The 20,992-nt window shown below is 46.1% G+C and overlaps 1 protein-coding gene and 1 long non-coding RNA gene across 3 annotated transcripts in view; one reads left to right on the forward strand and one right to left on the reverse strand.

Annotated features, from left to right (window-relative positions):
* SLC6A6 (solute carrier family 6 member 6) overlaps nucleotides 1-20,992 on the forward strand; it is a 163,686-nt gene that overhangs the window by 8,392 nt on the left and 134,302 nt on the right. The window lies entirely within an intron of this gene.
* LOC136018278 (uncharacterized) lies at nucleotides 1,096-20,736 on the reverse strand. The gene is made up of 3 exons (XR_010614330.1): nucleotides 20,424-20,736; nucleotides 4,812-5,061; nucleotides 1,096-1,426 (listed from the first exon to the last, which is right to left on the reverse strand). It is a non-coding gene; the product is annotated as an uncharacterized LOC136018278 (long non-coding RNA).

Consider the following 20,992-nt stretch of genomic DNA (forward strand, 5'->3'; position numbering starts at 1 on the left):
CATGTATTTTCATGCTAAATTATAACCACGTTCCGTACCACACCGTTCTTGCTGAAATCGAGTCCAGTTTGAGTCTTGGAGCTGGAACACAATGAATAGATCACATCTTCGGGGAGCTTGGGCCAGCCAATGGCTTCAGGAACAAAACCATAAAACCCCCACAACCCAAAACGCAGCCAAAGGACTGCGAACCAGCTCTGCTTCATGTCCAGAGACCGACACATAATTGGAAGCGACTGGCTCCGAAATACCTTCCTGGTGTGGGTAGCTAAAGCCATGGGGTATTTTGTTTACTTGTCTATAGAACATGTTTCTGTTGAGTTCTGGCACTGCTCGCTGCTGCTTGTTTAAACATGCCTGGGAGGGGAGCCAGTGTGAAAACACTCTTTAAATCAATAAAAATAGTTGTAAAAGTGAGTAAACACTCCAGATCGGAGCAGTTCATGAGCTGCAGGACCGGGAGGGGGCATTTCTTTTGGTGAACCTCGGATCTCGGCGCCCACTTTGGTGATCTGGATGGTGCACAGGGCTATGGAGGGAAAGCTTTGCGCCGGGAGAATCCAGGTCTAGGAGTGCGGTTGGTGTCTTGGCCCTGTTTTCATCCCATTTGGATGTTTGATGGGAGAACTAACTACTAAGTATTACTCCTTTTGCTTGTTAAAAAGGGAAACTTAAGGCTTTTGAAATTAATAATGTTAATTTTCAAAGCTTTTGAGGAAAGATGAAGTTTAAAGATTATTATTTTGGTAAAACCAATTTGGAGGCTTAGAAAATAAACTGTTTTCTAAGGGATTAATTCTTAGAACATCTTGGAGTAAATGAATCTTGTGCCGCTTTGACTGAAATGATCTTAATGAATACTTCAGAGCTATTTATTTATGTATAATCCCTACACATGGATAACAGTTCTCATGTAAGCTGTGAAGGGTGATGCTTTGTTCAAAGGATTTCCCAGTGGTTTTTAAGATGAACCTTCCAAACACTGAAGCATGGATAACCTCATGTGTTTTACCAGCTCCCAGTCAGGGAGGTCATGACAAGGATTCTGAAGCTCGGAAACATTCCAATGAAAAGGGTCACTTTTTAGACACATTTCAAATCGTTTTTATTTTCTTTAGAAGCTGTTCTGATTTTTGCACTCTCTGGGATGCTTTCAGTTAACTGAAGCGCTGAGGTTTGCTTTGTGTTGTGTTCGTGTTTTCCCCCGTACTGAGCTTTGGATGTAAAAAAGAGGAATGCAAAGGAGAGGAAAACCAGAAGTGTGAGATCTCTGCAAACAAGACTTGCAATGGGATTCCAAGGCTTTGGAGCTGCAGCATTGCTTCCAATTTGCTCCTGCTGTGCTCACAGGAAGGGGTTGGGTGCTGCAGGTTGTCATGGGCAGAGGACAGGCCAGGTCTTTATGTGCAGCGTGAAGAATAACACCCTGTGAAACGAAACAAGAAGTAAATGAAGACAAGTCTTACCTATAGCACTAGTAGTGAATGGGCGTCAAAATGCAAAGTGAACCCAGGCAGCTCCATTTTCCCACAGCACTGCATTGGCTTTTGCTTAAATTAAGGAAAAACTAGAAGTTCCCTGCCCATAAAGAGCACCTTATTCTGCGAATGAGAACAGCTTGGTCAGCTGACAGCTTGAGCTGGAAGGTGTCCAACCCAGTTGGTGCATCTCCTGTTGAGTGTTGCGCTGCTACAATACAGCGTGTTTGGGAAATAGCTCTTGATTAACAGCGTCCAGTGGAGTGGAAGCAAAAATAATTGGGAACTATGTTAAAGCTCCCTTTGAATGTACGCCATGGGCAGTGATTTTAAACAACCTGTCAGCTTTAGCACTCAGAGATGACTTGTGCAAGGGTAAGTTCAAGGGTAGTGGTGTCACTCCAGCACTTGGTACCGCTGTTAGCGGGAGGAGGTGATTGCCATGTCTTTAAACAAGCATGTGTGTTTTTCCTAGGAGCTGTAATTTGTCTCTTCAGTTTGTTATAAATGAGCCTGAAGAGGCGCTTTAGATCCTTGGTGGTGGGAAAAGAATCATATCTGCGCTGATTCATCTCAGTTACAGGCGTGCTTAGCCCACGGCTTTGCAGAAGCGCTGACCTGATGCTAGTGGTGGTTCTGCATTGACTCAACAGGACCTGTCCCGCGGCAGTGCACATGTGTGTGTGTGCACACACGTGTAGGTATTGATGTACAGATACACACATGTGTGTGTACGCATCTCCAGTCTGAAGCCATGTTTTGGGAAAGCCAAAGCCTTTGTCCCAGAGCCAATCATCCAGGGTAGTCTGAGCTGGTCTGTGTATACAGGGGGAAGGTGAGGAAGCCAAGAAAATACCCATGCAGTGATGGTTGTCAGCCGTAAGATTTGGAGACAACAACAACCTCATCTTTCTGCATCCTAACTCTGCTTCTGTGAGCAACTGATGACTCATTTATGGAGCTTAGATATAGAAGGCCCTCACTTGAAGTTGAAGTGGTGTGAAGCCTCATACTATGCATCAGAAACAGGCTTTCCTCTCACACTTTTTATAGAGACTGGGTAGTTCTGGTTAATCCTCATTTGGTGAGTGCTGACTCAGTCCCCTTCCGAAAGAGACTGTGTGGGTGCAACTGTTAAAGTGGTGATGAGGGCCTGTGAGAGCTGGTGCTGCATGTTTGTGCTGCACAGATACATTTACACATGGCCATGAATGTGCACAAGGAGAGATGCTCTTGTCCTGAAATAGCGTCATGAGACAGGATGAGGAGGCATCTGCTAAACGTACTGGGATTGTATCACCAGTACCCAGTATGAGACCTGATCTTGGGAGATTCTGAGCTCTTGTGGGCAATCTCCATTTTCATTTAGTTTTATTTATACATCCCATTCCACATAAATAAGGTTTAGTCTCCTGTGCTATTCCTGGGTGTTTGAAGTCATTCAATGCTCATATTTTTACTTCTCCCAGTAATTACTGCTTCCCAGAATGGTGTGGACTGGAGTATCCCTAAACCCACCAGGTTATAGTTAATCCTGTGGGCATCCTGGTCTGTTGTGTATGAGATTGCATATAGCTTGGTGTATGCATTGTATATTGCCGGGTGTATAACAGTATGTTATGGCAACTTTGGGGGCTATATGAGTTGGAGGAAGGGCTGAGAGAAATGGCTTACAGGCATAGCCAAGAACCTGCTGTTTGTAGCATCTAATTGCTACCTGGCCAGAGAGGGCTTTGAAACCAGAAACCTGGTCTTTAACCTAGTTTTTAGCAGCCTGGAGTGTGGGGATGCTTTCATGCATGCAGTTAAGTGTGATCAGTTACGTGGTTATGATGTCTTTGCTGTGGGGAAAGGTCAGGAAGGAACCACCAGCTGGTGACTCTGTAAATGGTCCCAAACACACCTGAGATACTCCTGTTATTAGTATCTGCCTCGCAATGAGGTGTCTGCATACAGTGACCTATGACTTGTGTGTGCTGCCATGGGTCTGCCTTCAGAGGGGTGTATTAGAGGCCACATCTAAAGGTTCCTGAGAGGACTTAGTCACTGGAGTGCTCAAACAGATCCTCTTTGACATTTGTTCTGCTTCTTATCCAAGGCAGAAGGTAAGTTCCATTTACCCAAGCCTCTCACTTGTTCCCCTCTACCTGTTTCATTTCAGTGGAAACTGATAACTTCAGTGGCTCTGGCCAAGCAGCCCGAGGGGAAGTAGGTTACTGAGCATGCATCCTCAGGTTCCAATCTGTGCCTGGCTCCTGCGTGTACAAGTGCAAAGACTCTGATAGAAGTGAGCTTTTACTAACAACTCTTCTGTAGTATTTGGTGGCTGTAGATGAGCTTCCATGCTCTTACCTCACTCTTGAGATAACTAGAGTCTCATTTCACACCTTATCCACCAGCCTCTTGCTGCCGTCCCTGCTCTGCCTCGATTGCCTGGATAGGCTGGCAGCATTCATGGCACGGGCTGTCCACATGATGTGCTTGTGTAACACACTGGCATGTGGCTGCATGTCTACATCTGTGCCCTATCCGCTAAGGATATTAGTCTGTTATAGCTCCCAGCTGCCTGGCCTGGCTTCCTACCTCAAGCTCCAGAGCATCCTGCTCCTATTGCTCTGCTCGGTCCCTGGTTCAACCCTGGTACTTGGCAAGGTGGCATCTGCCACGTTTGTGCAGAGCGGCGCAAAACCTGCCCTGATGTCTGTAAGAAATGGCAATAAATGGCAGAGGGAAAACAGGAAGTGAAAAGCTGGCCTGTGGGGCTTGACTTTCCCTATAGATCACTGATGAAGTGTGCATCACCTGCTCTGCCAAGAGGTATTTTTCCAGCATCCTCCATTACTTTTCTTTTCCCTTCCCCCCCGTATCAGTGTTACTGCATTTATAGGAATTCCCTCCCCTTCTCTCTAGTGCTTCCAGACACCGGCTCATCCCTGGCCCCTTCTGATAGGCAGCTCCTTTTATGTTTGCTCTGTCAGGCTCACCGTTTCAGGGGAGCGGAATGCCAGTGTTGGTTTTCTCCCTGGGAGTGACTCAGAAAGGGGATTTATGCATGGCCGGGGGCCAGGGAAGAAAACACCCTGTCAGTGTACATCAGCGCCGTGCCAAGCCCTCCCTGGGCACAGTAACTTTCCTCTCAAGGCTGCTGCATGCCAGGAAGGGGAGACACACTGAATAGGGGAGGAGGAGGAGGCGAATGGGAGCAGCTTGTGCTAAGGGCTGACCTGGCAGGCTTAGCTCAGCTACGTGCCCTTCTGCTGGCACTTGGGAGGTACTTCTGCAGAAGACAAATAAAGGTCTCTAGTGTTGTCTTGGCAGTTGTTCATATCCCACCTGGTTAATGCTGTGCCTGCAGATTTCATGGCTGATACCTTTATTCTCCTGCACGTGTGCACTTGTAGGGTCCTGGAGGTGTACTTGAGGTGGAGGATAGGGTAAGTTCACCCAGATGAGAAGAAACAGCTATTGTATGCTGGAGTTAAGTCGATCTGGTTCTGTGCTCCCATCGCACAGCCTTCAGGACTCCTGGATGGGTGGGAGCAGTATAAAGAGCAGGAAGGCTGTTGTTATACAGGAGAGTGACCTGTGAGAAAAACAAGACATTTTGCCTTGTGTTAGTGGCAGGTTTTTATTCCTCTTGTCTTTAAGCACCACATTCAGAACACCCTGCTGGGATGTTAATTCCGGCCCTAGTGTTGTGCAGAGTGGTGACAACAAAGCTGGAGAGGGGCTTGGGCAAGCGCCTGTAGGAACAGGCCAAGGGGAATGGCTTGAACCTGCCCAAGGGGAGACTGAGCTGAGCTCTTAGGCAGAAGCTCTTCCCTGTGAGGGTGCTGAGGCGCTGGCACAGGGTGCCCAGAGAAGCTGTGGCTGCCCCATCCGTGGCAGTGCTCAAGGCCAGGTTGGACACAGGGGCTTGGAGCAAGCTGCTCCAGTGGAAGGGGTCCCTGCCCGTGGCAGGGGTTGGAGCTGGATGGGCTTTAAGGTCCCTTCCAGCCCAAACCATTCCACGATTCATTCTGTGATTAGTGCTGTACTCAGTAGTGTGCATGCAGCTGAGATGTCAGAGTCGTCCTGCTCTCCTCAGCTGTAACTATAAAGTCTTCAGGACCCTTCAGCAAGAGTGAATGGTAGGGATGTGGTTGCCTGCCAGCTTTGTACCCGGAGTAGGGGAAGTCCTATGAGTGAGACGTGGGCAGCCCTGCACAGAGCCAGCCATCTGGTGATGGGGACTGAGAGGACACAAGGAGCCATATGTAAGCACTCCAGATTCCCATAGACCAAGAAAAGCTTAATAACTGCAAATAGCAGCTTCTCAGTTGTTTGATGCAGCTGGGAATACTTGCCTCTGGAAGCAGCCATGCAATGAAAGCGTGTGGGAAACGGTGGCTTTCCAAAGCCCTTCTCCAGCTCATGTGGAGGGGAAATGCAGAGTGTGGTTTAGAAGCTGGCTGAAGGAAATGTTCTCAACCTTTTCCTGCCTTTTCCCTTAGTGGCTTCTTTCCTTCACGTCCCCGTCTTTAAGGAAAACTCGTGTTCTAATGTAACAAAAATATAGCTCCTGTCTATTTTTAGGAGCTACATAAACAAGTTGAATAACTGGAGAATGGTGGTGGTCAGGGAGCTCAAACTGGCTGTGGGTATTGAGCAGAAATAGATATGGATTAACCAACCAAAGATCCCATCAAGCACGTTTCCTTTTTTCTCTTTTCCTGGAACTATTATGATTTGAGGATTTTGGGATCATGTATAAATAAATCTGGCCAGAAGACTTGGCCAGGGGCTTGGAAAGATCATTTCTTGCACTCTCTTTTTTTCTTGAAGGATGGCTAAAATTAAGCATTAGGACACGATAGTGATAACTGGAACATCACTGGGTGCTTTTCCTGTTGAGTTTCCCAAATGCTAAGCTAAGGCCCAGTAGCCATTGGGAAACCAAGTCCCAGTCTGAGGAGAGAAAGAAAGCATTACAAAATGTATATCCTTGAGGGATGAACAACTTGAACAGGAGCAGAAGGATGCTAAAAGTGAAGGAAAAGCAATATTTAAGATAGCTGTTGGCACAGTGTTTCCTAATTACTGGCTTTTGCTCTGTCTAAACTCCAGGAGCTTTAGTACTCGGGGCATTTAAAGCCAGACTGCACAGAGCATTGGAGAGCAGATAAATACTGTGCAGGGTTTAGAGGCAGGAAGCAATAAAGGTTCTTCCATTTCTAAGCTGGCATCACCCTCAAACCAACTCCTTGGTACAGCAGATCTCAATGTCAGCAGAAGGCTGAGCTGAATGGGATGGTCACCAACCAGGAGGTCTTTATCCTAGCTGATAAAATAAAGGTCTTTTGAGTGCTTTAGACTCCTGAACCCTCTCAGATTGCAGGACTTCAGTTTCTACCTCAGCAGGGATACTGATCTTTAGGAGCTGGTAAAGCGTGCACTAAATAAAGGGTCCTGTGTTGGCAGCCATAAGTAGACTAGACTAGGAAGCCAAGGAAGACACTTCAGCGTGGTCTGTGGGTTGGTACCAAGCGGTTTATGGTACCCAGGCTGTGTTATGCCAAGTTAGACACAGACACTGGAAAGCTGGAATCAAGCCCTGGCCACAAACTGGGAAGCCCATGGATGAATTGTGCTCTCCCACACCCTATAATATGCTTTTGGCCACAAAATTCCTGGCTGAAATAGGAACAGCAGCCATGAGCTGTGCTCCCAGCTGGGGTTTTATGGCTGGCCCAACTCGGGATGTCTTCACGGGAGCTGGCATGTGAGGGTTTACAGGTGGAATATTCCGGCAAGCACCTGCTTTTTGTGTTTAAAAGGAGTCTTGAAGGCTTTTTGGTGGATCTGTGGTGTCAGGATATAAAGCATATGTGACAGCAGAAACTGCCTAGAGCAGTTGATAGGCGCAAGCAGAGACACAGAGTGTGGGTCTCTGTCTTGCACGTTTGCGTTGTCTCCATCAAACCACATTGCTGGATCCTACATGGGGCTCAATGGAAGAGAGTGGAGAAGGCTTCTATCACCATTGAGGGTGTATATTATGTACACCTGAGAATCCTGGAGGTAAGATCTAGTGGAAAGGAGGGATTGCAGCTGGGTGATTTCATGCTGTTGCTTCCCATGAGGAAGGCTGGGTGGGTGCGCACCTGCTAGCTACTTGTACATGAAGGAAGGAATATGCAATTAGGTGATAGCTTGGGGCAGTTGAAGTGTATAATGACTGCTGATGGCAGCAATTGCTTTTTTCCTAGCAGATAAGTTAGTTCCAGATTGCTGGCTGAGTGTGCAAAGACAGTGCCTACTCTGAGTCTCAAGTCTCTGAATCTCTGTTGCTTCCTTTCCAAGCTTTCTTCCGTCTGCTTAAGTGTGTGTTTTGAAGGAGCATTTGCAGTCCTGTCCATAGGAAAAGTAGCTCTGCAACCTGTTGGAGTGCTGCTGGAGCTAGCAAGGAGACTCCTTTCTGACTTCCAACCTCACAACCCTTCCGCAGGGCCTGGCCAGCAAAGCATTTGGCCTCCATTCTCCTGCTAACAATGGCTGTGCTCTGTTAATTCTCTTTTGGGTGACAGCCATTCCCTAAAGAGAATGTTTTCGTGATTAAGGCCATCCTAATCTAGTCAAAGTTTGCTGCTTTAAAATATGCAGGATGGATCCCTCGCGTGGTATAAATTGACATGGTGGTATCCAAGTCACACTGCGGAGGTGGTCCATCTGTTCGAAGCGGTTGCCCCTTGGGTTTGTCTCCTTGATTTACAAGTGGTCTCTGGATTTGCTCTTGACTTTCAAGATTTAGAGGGCTTTGATTTCACCATCATCCTACAATAGCAGCAGCTGTTTTTCCTGTGACTGGGAAAACTTGCTGCTCTATGAATCTATCAAGCCAACATGCTCCTAGGAGCATCTAACACTAACAACTGTAAAAATCAGAGTCAGAAGGACTCAGTCCCTCTGCCACAACCTTTAGATCACCTTTCCCACTCTTTCAGTTGTGGGATGCAAGGCTTTTCTATGTCTTCAGGGTTTCCTTTCTAGTTGGCCTTCTCTAGTGGGTATGGCCCAGAATAAATGAAGGTTATTTCATAGGGCCTTGGAACAAGCCCTTGCTTGAGGACCAGATCCCATCTTCAAAAGCCAGGCTGTCTGAGGAAAGGGGTGCTGGACAATGGGGAGATGCTTGGCTCTAGAGTAGTACCTGGCACTGCTGCTGGGAAAGGCATTTGAGTAATGAGGTGCCTGCCTATGGGGAGAGGAGGAATGGTACCTGTAGCCTGTAGAGTGGGCCTGGGTGATGCAGTGTGACTCCTGTGCCATAAGACAGGAATACTTGCCGAGTTCAGGTAAGTGGAAGAGCATCATAACACACTGCTCTGTCCACAACAGAATCACACCTTTACTGGTGATGAATCTCCATTTCCTTTGCAGAAGTTTGCCCTTCCAAGCTATAACTTTGTGTGTCCGAGTTGTTTTCTGTTTATACCCATCTTTTCTTGGGTGAAGGGGTAAAGGCAGAGTTAATCGCCAAACTCCAACCCCCATCGAGCTGCTTTTTGCTTTTAAGGCAATGAAGTCATTTTTCTGTGCAGAGGTAATCCAGAAACGTGAGCTCCTGCCAAGACATTTGTTGACACAAAGCTTAAGGGAGGTGATGTTTGTGTGTGCCCAGAGCTTGAGCAACTACCTGCTTACATTAGAAGGAAGGTGGCAAACGTTTCAGCTCCCATCCTATTGAAACAAAAGCTCATCACCAGCAAACCCAACATTCCTTCCTGTCCTGATGTGCCTGGGAGCACACAGGCTGATCTGTGCTCACCCAGCCTTGGTGCTGCAAGTCATCCTATGCATACAGCAACCTTCTGTCCCGCTGTCCAGCTGATACGGAGAAGTGATTTAAAAACACCTTTTGAACTGCTTCCCATCCCGTTCTGCCTTGTTTGCTTGGCGTGACTGGTTGAGTTTGAAATCAAAACAAAGCGCTCTGTCGAAGTTTCACAAGAAGCATGAGCAGGACTGTTGGCTTTCTGGCTCAGTCCTGTGTTTTATAAGCATGAGAACATTGTTACTTTTAGCCACTGTTTCCCTTGATGTGTGGCACCAATGAAATAGGAATTGATGCTGTGAGACCTTTGGAAACCTTATCTGTTAGAATTGTTTTGCTTTATTTGGGTTATATTCTTAATTGGGGCAAAATGGGATTTGCACATGGTTATGGTTTTTACTGCCTTTTTAGCATTTTGTCGTTGCTTTAATCAGGGTCTCAAAAATTGATGTGTTTGTAACAGCATCTTTCTTGTGTTGTTATTACCTGTGCCACTGTTTTCTTTCCCTGGTACTTCAGAACTGAGCTTAAGAAATTAGTGATGCTCTCCTTGTGTTGCCATTGGAACTAGACAGTTATAATGCAGCGCTGAAGACCTAAGGGTTAATTTGTAGGAGGTATCACTGACATGGACATCTGATTAATGATTTTATTTGGCAAGTCCCATCAGTCTCAATGAAATCCACCTTATTCTTTAGTGAAGCTGCTAGAATGAAGGCATTCCTCAAAATGAGAAGGAATCTCTGGTGGGCTTTACCTGCTGCCTTTGTTCTTGGATAGCACCCAATGGGCTCAAGCAGTAAATATCATCTAAGGTCTGGTGTGATTCTGTGGTCATCACCTGCTTCAGAAGAAGCCCAGGTTCAGCAGCGTGGTGAGGTAAAACACTGTCACTGTGGAGATGGTTTCCTCTGAACACCAGGGCTTGGAAGACAAATCACACAGCAGCTCTGAGGCCAAACCATAAACTCGGTTTCCTTGCTGACCTCAGCTTCTCAAAGCCAGCTCTCAGCATAAACAACTTCAGGAAAAGCCACTTGCCCAATAGGAGTCCGTGTTTAGTAAATCAGCATCTGCTCTTGCAGCCATTGCTTCCTTTTTGGTAGATTGAGGAACAAAGCACTCTGCAAAAGAGACTTTGCTGGAAGCGGAGTTGCCTGCAAAAGGCAATGGGAGTTCATTCTGGATCCGTAAACTACTTAATAAATGTGACACATTAATTCCCAGCTCTTCCTCATGTCGGGCTGGTTTTCCTACTTCATCCACACAACCCCAGCTCTGTAGATCCTGTAAAGGCAGAACCTGTCATTTAGGAAGTGGGTTTTGCTTCTGTAGAGGAAGTAAGGGGTGATTGTGTCACCCACTGTGTAGCGTGGTGGGCACATGGGGAAGGCTGGAAAACACGAAGGCTGCTTTGCAAAACACAGCGCAAGAGGCTATTGCCAAAAGCTCTTATTGCATCTTCAGAGCTTTTTCCCTATTTCACCTTCTGCCTTCACCCCAAAGGCTGAAAACAATACACATTTCCATATGAGCAGTATTTAATTGACTGCTGTCCAGATAAAGAGATTTCTACTATGTATTGTAGACAGCTACGTGAGAAAAGAACAGCATAGAGAGCAGGGGATGTTCAGCAAAGGGGTGACTTGTAACCTGTCAGAAGGAAGACAGGCTGAGGAAGTTGGGGCTGTTCAGCCTGGAGAAGAGAAGGCTGCGTGGAGACCTCATAGCAGCCTTCCAGTACCTGAAGGGGGCCTATAGGGATGCTGGGGAGGGACTCTTCATCAGGGACTGTAGTGACAGGACAAGGGGTAACGGGTTCAAACTCAAACAGGGGAAGTTTAGATTGGATCTAAGGAGGAAGTTCTTTACTGTGAGGGTGGTGAGGCACTGGAATGGGTTGCCCAGGGAGGTTGTGAGTGCTCCATCCCTGGCAGTGTTCAAGGCCAGGTTGGACAAAGCCTTGGGGTGAGATGGTTCAGTGTGAGGTGTCCCTGCCCATGGCAGGGGGGTTGGAACTGGGTGATGTTAAGGTCCTTTCCAACCCAAACTATTCTATGATTCTATAGTAGCAAAGCTGGTTTCTAATCAGAAGAGGAAATTAAAATTGCCATTTTGAGCCATATAATAAAATATTATTTTGAGGAGCTTTTCAGATCAGAAGCCTCAACACCATGTCAGCACAGTGAAGGTGCCCATTGCATCAACGGAACAGTTTTCATTTTGAATTGACATTTTGGAAATGAAAACCGCTTCCCATTGAGATGCTGCTTTTCCTCCAAACCCCTCTCGATTGGGGAATTGAATGAAAATTGATATTTTGCTTTGGAATAATCTTAGTTCAGCCTCACCTGTGTTCTCTGAGGGGATTTATTTTATACCAAAGCCTTCAACTAGTATTAGGTGGGGTGCAGTAAACCACCTTTTCAGCTTGCTTTAGTGTGTGTGTAAATGCTTTTGACTTCCTACAGCATTCTGGTTTCCTTAGCATTTGGAAGTGATCTTGTTTCCAGAGTTACCCCAGCGTGTTACAAAGGAGTTATATTCAGGTGCTCTTGTGAAACTTTCTTTGCCTTTCATTCTTCATAAACTAAATCAAACGTTATCCTAAGCTAAACATCCATGTGGTGCTGCGCTTAAAACGAGCTGTTATAAGGGGTTTTAAAAGGAAAAAGGGAACAGAATCTCCAGATGATAAATGCAAGTGGAAAAAGCCAAGGGGGGGGGAGAGGAAATGGCTGTGAAAACACTTTTTGAACAAATAGCCATGCTTTAACTTTGTATTGCGAGGTTGCCTGGATACACTGGAAGAACAGGGATCCTTCTATATATATATTAGTTAGTTTAGTGTTTACTGCTGGAGCTTGGAATGTAACTGCAGGCACTGTTTACAAATGTTTGGGATGAAGTAGTTCCAGAAAACCAAACAAAGAGGGGAGGGAGCGAAATCATCCCCAAACTCCTCGTTTCTGTTTTCCCAATCATGTTGCTATGTATAACCTAAAATAGTCGGTAGGTAGTATCACTTATGTAAGCTGAGGTGGCGGAAAGAGGCAACTGATAGGAGCGATTTCAGAGCTAGGCTGGATGTGCATGGTGGGGTCCGTGGTAGATGGACCTATATGCAGAGCAGAGGTGGAGCTGTGCAGCATCAGCTGAAATCAGGTAGGAAGGGCCCCAGCGTGGGGTTGTGATGGGTTCAAGGAAGCACATCCCACCCTGGACTGAGAGCTGGAAACCTCCTGTCTGGTACTGTTTGGCCCTTCCCTCTGCCCCAGGTACCGCTGTAGCACTGTGCCTCGCAGTGATGTGACATGAGTGATGTTCGTCTGTCACATATCACCTGCTCTGTCTTTTGCTCCTTGCAGGGGTGGGTTGTCTGTGTCATGGAGTGTCCTGTCACGATTCAATGTGTGCATTTCTATAATCCTGTTTGCAGCTGGGAAAGTCGTGCTTCCCATCAGCAAGTGGGAGGTTTGTGACAGTCCTTAGGTTTGTCTTTGGCTGCCCCATCCCTGGCAGTGCTCAAGGCCAGGTTGGACACAGGGGCTTGGAGCAAGCTGCTCCAGTGGAAGGGGTCCCTGCCCATGGCAGGGGTTGGAACTGGATGAGCTTTAAGGTGCCTTCAACCCAAACCAGGCTGGGATTGATTCCGGAGAGTGCGAGTGCTCTGCAGCTTTGGGAAAGGATATCCCAATTGATCAGGAATGCGGATTAAGAGTTGTTTGGAAGGCAGGAGGGAATAGTCCTTCCACAATTTAGACCTAGGGCACTGTTGTCTTTTTTGGATGGATGCTTTGAATGTTTCTAATTATGATGTGCTCTGTGACTGTATCTAACCATGGAGGGGTAGGGAGGTATTTCTGAGATGGGAAACTCTTTGATCTTGGCATTGCTTTCCTTGAGCTCAGAAATCTTCCACTTAATGTTTCATTTAATCTGATTTTATTGACTGATCCTCCTTGGCCTGAAGGGACCATGTTCTTCCATCTAGCTCTTAAATTCCCCCTGGAATTGAGACTTTCTCAGTGCCAATACACTCAAAATGGTTTAAAAAGTCAGGTCATGTGTGAGCATCACCATTGGAGTGTGCTGCGTGTCACAGCCATGGGGGGTTTCACAGGGGACAGAGCTGTGCAGCAGATGAATTCCTCATGCTCTGAAGCCACAAACCGGGAGCACCTCGGCCAGGGTGAGTCACCGGGAGCCTTTTTCCTGCTGCGGTTGATGACATGCACCGAAAGGTTCCAATTCTGCCCAGTGTGGGCAGCGCTGCAGCTTCACCGACTGCTGCAGTTCCTTCTAAGTCTCTAGGAAGTGCTATTGCAGGAGCCCCAGAGAGCCAGAGCTTTAAGTTCCGTTGCAAACCAATGCATATGATGCTCGTATTTTAATCTTGACAGTCATTTCTACTATGCTGGGGCCTATCTCGTACCCTTCTGCCTTGAAGGGCTGGCAAATGGTGTCACATGCATTCAGCGCAGATGCAGCCCACTTCACCCATCACTGCTCAGCTGTGTTGTACATTTAGGTCTGAATATTGTCCTCCTAATGAAGCTTACTTAATGCCAGCAGAAAGTCAGGGTGAATCTGTGCATGGGGCACAAGTTTTAGCTGGTTTTTGGTCTTGTGCTTGCTGGAAGAGGAGTTTGCTGTTTATAGGGTTGTAATGACTGCATATGGTTTAAGGGGTTTCTTAATGCCAGCCTGTTGGAATTAAACCCTTTGAAGTCCTGTCAAACCCCTGTGGCAGGGGGTTGGGGCTACATGAGCTTTAAGGTCTCTTCCCACCCAAACCATTCCATAGCTCTATGTTTCACAGCTGGTATCTAGACTGATGCTGCTGTGGTAGTGGTGTTTGTTTTCATTCCCATGTGGATATTTGTCATGTACCGTCCCAGCGCTAGGAAAGATGATCAAGTTAAAAAGTAACGTCACAGAAAGCATTGCAGGGGATTGATTCATAGGGGCATTGGAATGCTCTGGTTGGGTTTATTCCGTAGCAACTCACTGTTTGGACAAAGGAATCTTTGGCACTGGCAACACAGGTTTGTAAGGCTACGGGCAGGTTAGGGAAATAACCAAAGGAAAAGATGAGCTGGTAGGAGATAGAGCAAATATCTCCTGTTTAATGCTTGGGGATTTAACTTTAGTTGTATTCTGCTCTTCAGATTGTTTGCTCTGATCAAACACCTCTTTACCCTTCACTGGTCCAACTGAAACCTCTGCCTGCCTCAAAGCTCCTATCACCTTGCAAGCAGCTTCACCTATAGAAAACATCAGCCATGGCCAAGTCAGAAGGGAAGGAATAAAAGGGGAAGAAACGAAGAGAATCGAAGAGGAATGCGTTTGGGCAGCTCGGGAAAGTGTTCTGTGTGTTAGGCAGTGGATCTTAAACAATATTCACTTCTTAGCAACAATGATTCTGTTTTGTTTGCCCAACAAAGGCTATTGTGAGCAGATACGTGAGCCTGGGGCAGATAAGGTTTGCACTGGGCAGTTCTTTTATAGGCCTGGCGTTTGATAATTTGCTCAGATTTAGCTATGGGGTGAGAATTAAGCGCGTTTGATTCTAACCCAGGCTGAGGTTAAACATGAGGCTCCCAGTAATTTTCCAGTTCCTTGCTAAATTTAAATCTTAATAGAATGGGGCCCAGCCTGTCATCTTTATGTTTTCATGGCAATCCCAATGGAATGGGGAACCGAAGGGTAGAATTCAACTTGTCTCTTCTCTCAATAGAAGAGTAGCACTTTTGTGTTTGCATCTCTTTGCCATCCAAGATCCCAAAGCACGTAAATGTTCTCTTTATGTCACTGGAAAACCAAGGCATGGGGCAATTCAGTCACTATTCAGGCTGTGATGTCCAAGCAGCAAGCTGGTTCATTGCATCCCACATAATCAATTGCAGGAACACATCCTCTGTCAAGTGCTGCATTTAAGTACTGTAACACCCTATAAAGGAGAATAAACTGAGGGGGAAGGTGTTGAATGTTTGCTAGCCTGCAGTTCTGCAGGAGGCCAGTGGCAGGGCTGGGAACAATCCCTGGGAATCCTGGATCCCATCCCCATATCAAATTGCTGGATGTGCCTCCCTTGCTTTGAGCAATCATTTCCCTTGCTAAGGGAACTTAAAGTATTTGTCAGCTGAAAGTCAAGTATAGATCAATTTTGGGGGGGGTTATCTCAGTTGGCTGAGGACACCCTTGGTCCTGCTGCACTCCTAGCCATGAGAGACTGGATTTCATAGGGTGGCAGACTAAACTCCTTCTCTTGCCGCTTTCCATCAGTCTCGTAGTTCGTGCAGGAAAATAGGATAAATCCGGTCAGGTTCTTGTTGCCAATGAAAGCCTTTTCTAGCAGAAAGGAAGATACAAAAAGCCCCATTTCTGTGCTTAAATAAGGAGTGGAATTTATTCCTTAGTAATCAGGGAAATTAAATAAAGGTGAGGAAACAGAACATGAGGGTGTGAATTTAGTTATGGAAGCGCTGTGTTAAATTCCTGCCGGGACACACAGGGAGGACATGCCTTTCATGGGGAAATGCCTTTTAGCCGGTCTTGGTGCTGAGAAGTCTCTAAATGGAGAACTCCTTTGGTGTCAGTGTCAATGTGAACGCCATACACCCAGATGTGACTGAGTCACACCTTAACCAACCCTAACATTTCGCAAGCTGAGCTGAAATGAGCCTTTTTCTTAGCTTCTCATCCCGGTCCTTTAAAACTCTGTTCTTCCCATGATCCCAGCACAGGTTTCCCTGTAACTCTAGGTCCCAGCTTGTCTGGCAGGGCTGGGCCATGCTGGAACCTTCAATATTGATATTGGCCGTGTAACCTGCTGTCACCTAAGCTGGATGGGCTGGAGGGCGTTAGAAGGAGTATTTGAGGGAACTCCTTCAGTTCCTGAATGACAAAGCACACAGGCAGGCTCTGAACACCCACTGTTTGCTTCCATACATATAAATAGTTTATCTTAACCCATCTCACAAGGGGTTTATGAGGATTAGTTAATATTTGCAAGGCATGCATGGCCATGCAGTGTATTAAGTACCGTGAGCAAGTTCCTTCCTATTTAACTTGCATGACCTGATAAAGGATGCTGGTTTTCCTCCTTAATCTGTATCTCATAACACAGCAACCTTCTCTTGTTTGGCTTCTCCTATCTTCAGCTGTTGGACAGGAACAGCAAAGCCTGAACTCTGTTATCCGCAATGACTTAGCCTTTTAGAAGGAAGGGGAAGCCTGTGCAGAACAAAGCGTGTGGTGTTGTTTAGGGCTTGAAATGAGCAGAAAGTTGCTCTATAAGAGAAAATGAATACAGGCCTTTTAGAAAGGTGGGGTTCTGAGCATAAGTGTACACTCAGAGCAACTTCCATAGCCTCTGCTTAGTGTTAATGGCTTTTGCTTCAGAGGTGAAGGGCTCAGCTGAAAGCCTGTTTGCTTTTCCAGATGGATCAATTGATCTGTTATCATTGCCTAGAAATCTGTTGGGTTTCTAGTGTCTTGTGGAGTACCCATTTTGATAAGCTCGTTGCAACTGGGTCAGTGAAGATACCTGGCAGGGGAAATGGTTTTCAAGATGCCTTTTTCTTTCCTCCTGTGTTGTGGGATGCAGATTCAAAGGGTGAATTTGCTCCCCAGTTCTAACTGCAGTCAGTTTCTGCCTGGTCAGTCATGGCCATTCTGGGACCATGAATATTGTCTAGTTCAAAGTATCGGCTGTGGAAATGATCATGAAGAAGCCACATAATGACATTCAAAGCATCACGTATGGCTATGATCATGAAGAAGCCACATAATAACCTCTTTAGTTCTCTAGCAACATCCACCTTCCCTCCAATTTATCAGCTGTAATTAGAGGAGGAATTTATCAATGCCTCCTTTATCTTATCACGACAAGATAAATGCCGTTTTTCTTATCATGACAAGAGAACCTTGTCGTGAAAGAAAGGGAGAGTGTTTGAATTGGAGATTTGTTAGATTTGGGGCATAAATTTAGGTTTTCTAACCCTCTGATATGAGGCATGGAGGGGTCTTTTATGCAAGGAGAAGTGGGATCAAGCAACCAAGGTCACATCACAGTTTTTCAGCTGGAGTGGGCATTGCTCCCTGTCATAGCAAAAGACAGGATTGGACAATCCAGAAGGTCCTTCCAGCCCTGTATTCCTAAAACATGTATTGAGTAACAAAGATAAAGGGCAAGGGAGCTCTCCTGGGTGGAGGCAGGATGAATTGCGGCATATGAGTTCTGATAGGTATGCCAGGCCTTGGCTGGTGTCAACTGGCACTGGCTGTGATGAAGCTGCAGGGTCCAGTTCAGCTGAGGGTTTGCCCCTTGGTCCTTAGAAACGGATCAGTTCTATGCACAAAACCCACAGTAATTCTCTTATTGCCCTTTAGCCTATTCCTGACTTCCATTAGCCATTAGATTTACTTCCCTGGGCAATATATTTTAGGCCAACAAATACCTAGACTCCTGTCCTTACATTTCTCTTTGCATTCTCACAGGTTTTTGTCCGTTCAGTCCCGAGGTTTATAAACTCCTTTCGAACTGTGTTTTCCTGCCTTCCCTGGCGTTTGCAGCACCTCCTGATTTAGATTGAATATCTGAATTTAATTAGCATGCTCTCTCCTCTCATTCAGATCATTAAATCAGTCCACCAGGAGCAAAGCGAGAGGATGAGCCTGGAGCAATGTGCGCCTATGCGGAGGATCAGCCAAATGAATGGCAATAAGCATGAACAGAGAAATTGTTAATATCAATACACTCCTTTCCTAGGGAGAGCGTTGATGGGATCTAGAGCCAGGTGAAATGATACATAAATGTTTAGTCTCAGGTGGCATCTTCTGCAGATAAATTTGGATTAAGCTGCAGTGAATTCATGGCTTTGCCTGTTTAAGCTGTCAGTAAAGAGTGTGAGGAGCCAAGATGTAACACAAGAGTGGATTAGCATCTCTCAGTCTCGCTGGGATAATGCAAACTCTAATCTAACTGCATTCCTGGGATAGAAGTAGCACATCTGAGTGATGGAATGCAGTTTGTCATCAGAGCATAAGCCTCAATTAAAGATAACCCAGAGGTTCTGGAGCAGCATAAGTGAATGTACTTAAAACTTCTCTGAATGAGAAGGGCAGAAGAGATGGAACCTAAAAGGTTTTTAACTGGGATTTATTGTATATTTTGGTCTTTCAGGGCCTGGCCTGGCTGTTGCCAGTGCTGAGAGATCAGTGTTTTGATCCAATTCCATGACAATCAATAGATTGCAAGGGCATATTTCGTGTTTAGCAAATCAGCAGGTGCCAGTCAGAGATGGATTACTCTGGGCTTTCTCTCTACATGTGCTTGGCCTGTGTCCCATTATTTCTGTTCCCCCTAGATAGATCAATACCTCTATTGAGCTACAGAACAGGCTCATTTTTTTCCTCCCCATTGTCATAATAGTGAGGGAGCTGACTGACTCTTACTTCGCTGTGTTATGCTCTTAACTTCGTTACCTTCACCCAAGAGTTAAACCAGTGGCTAATTCAAGTTCATCTGGTTTTCATCTGGAAGTTTGGCCATGTGTTTTGTGAATGAAGACACATACCCTGACAGATAACGCTGCCTGCACTCAGTGGGAGGCACATGAGGTCATCTCACAAGCACTGCTTAAAGGCTCAGATGTCAGTAGAATGTAAAAATCCAGTGCACAATGCAATGATAGAATGGTTTGGGTCGGAAGGGACCTTAAAGCTCATCCAGTTCCAACCCCTGCCATGGGCAGGGACACCTTCCACTAGAGCAGCTTGCTCCAAGCCCTTTGAAAGACCATGGGTAGCTGAGGTAGCTGGTCAGGAGCAGTACTCAAGGTAAGATCAGATGTCTACAGTGTTGGTACAAGGAAGTAATTGAAATCAGGCTGGTTTGTATGGTTGCCCAGTGGGAATGACCGAGAACTTGCTTTCTGTGCTGCATCCCAGAAGGCTGTAGTTAAGAAAGCCACTGTGGCTTGTTGGAGCCTCCAGTGAGGGAAGCAAAGGATTCTTTATTCTGTGGTTGTTTGAAGGGAAGGATTTGGCAGCAGACAGGCATGCTAGAACATTGTAAAGTGATGGAGGCAAAGCTGTACTGGCAACATAGGTGAGCTGAAGGAAACTTCCTTTAGGCTCACTCAATAAAGAGATAAGAAGCCTGATAGTTCTGTCTCTTTTTGTTTCTTCCCTAGCATGGATTGCTTTTTCCTCCAGAGATTCTGCAAAGGATGCAGGCACGAGGAGCAGACACTTCAGTTGTCAATTTAGAGGTCGAGCTGTCTACTCTATGGCTCTTATTCTGGAATCAGCACCACAAAGTGCCCATCTGCAGAGAAATGAGAAGGTTTCAGCACACCTTGTTTCCAAACTTACCACTGCAGGAAACTTCCAGGCTGGCATTTCAGTCTGCAGCACAACCGAGGTGTAGAGTAAGAGCAGAGGGGGAAGGCATGATGTGTGTAGACAAGCTAAAACAAGTCAGGGGCTCTCCACCTGCCTGCTGTTAACTTACATGAGCAAAACCAAACCACCACCAACATGGAGAGACTTGCATCCTGCAGCACTCCTTGTTTTGTCCTCCTTAGCTCTTGGAGAGGCTGCACCTGACCGTTGTGTGCACTGGCTCTAGATGTGCACAGGAACAAGCTAAGTGGGAATAATTCCTTGAGTTAATGTAATTGGATTACACCGAAGTGGTTTTGGGGGGCTTTCGTTCTGCTTGAGATACGTTGTGCAAACGTCCTGGCTATACGTCACTCCCAAGCCAACACATTATGTAGGGGGTTAGGCACGGAAAAGGGCATTTCCCAGGAAAATACTCCGTTTACTTCAGGTTCGGTATTTAATAACACAAAGAGCATAGTATAGAATCACAGAATGGTTTGGATTGGAATGGACCTTAAAATCATCTGGTTCCAACCCCCAAAGTACGGATTGCAATAGGCTTTTACTAGGACAGCAAATTGGTTTTGTAAGCTGTCATCACGTGCACCTTGCCTTCACAGGAGTCATGAGGTTATAGGTATTTTCTTAACCTTTCTTGCTTGTCATCGACAGCTGAAATCCTGCCTCCATCAGCTGCAGACAGAAAAAGCAAAGCTCCCTCTTTATTGGGATCTTACCTTTTTAATGGGAACAGGTCATCAGTCCAAGCACTGAAGGCCCTCGGTCAGCATGAATGAGAGGAACAGTGGAGATAAGATTGAGATGTGTCTGAAAACTTGGGTATCTTAGAAATAGTTGCATCTCAAAAGGTATTTGCCTACAACTGATTACATCTGCTTTCAATTAGCAGAGGAAATCACCAGCAAATCATCAGTGTTTCTTTCCCTCCCCAGCAGTGTGGGAAGGCAGCCTTCCATAACCTTATGTACTTGACAGCATATTTTAGCACTAACACTTGGTACGGCTGTTTCTCCTCCTGTGAGGAGCTGTGATTCTCACTGAGGAAACTCGCTGAATGCAATTAATCATTTACTGTAACATGACCCATTATACTCCAACAGATCAGTGTTTGCTGCTTGTAGGTGGTGGCCGAGATCAGGCAGCATCAACTATAAGCAAACCCAGTTGCACAATGTCAGTGTTGGTTTCGTTCCTTGGCTTCTGTCCGTGTGTTTTTCAAGTTGAGATTGAATTTGACTTTCATGTGCGTGGTCCTATCGTTCCTGTAGATCCTCTAAATGAGGTT

This window comes from Lathamus discolor, chromosome 7, assembly GCF_037157495.1.
Source record: "Lathamus discolor isolate bLatDis1 chromosome 7, bLatDis1.hap1, whole genome shotgun sequence".
NCBI lineage: Eukaryota > Metazoa > Chordata > Aves > Psittaciformes > Psittacidae > Lathamus > Lathamus discolor.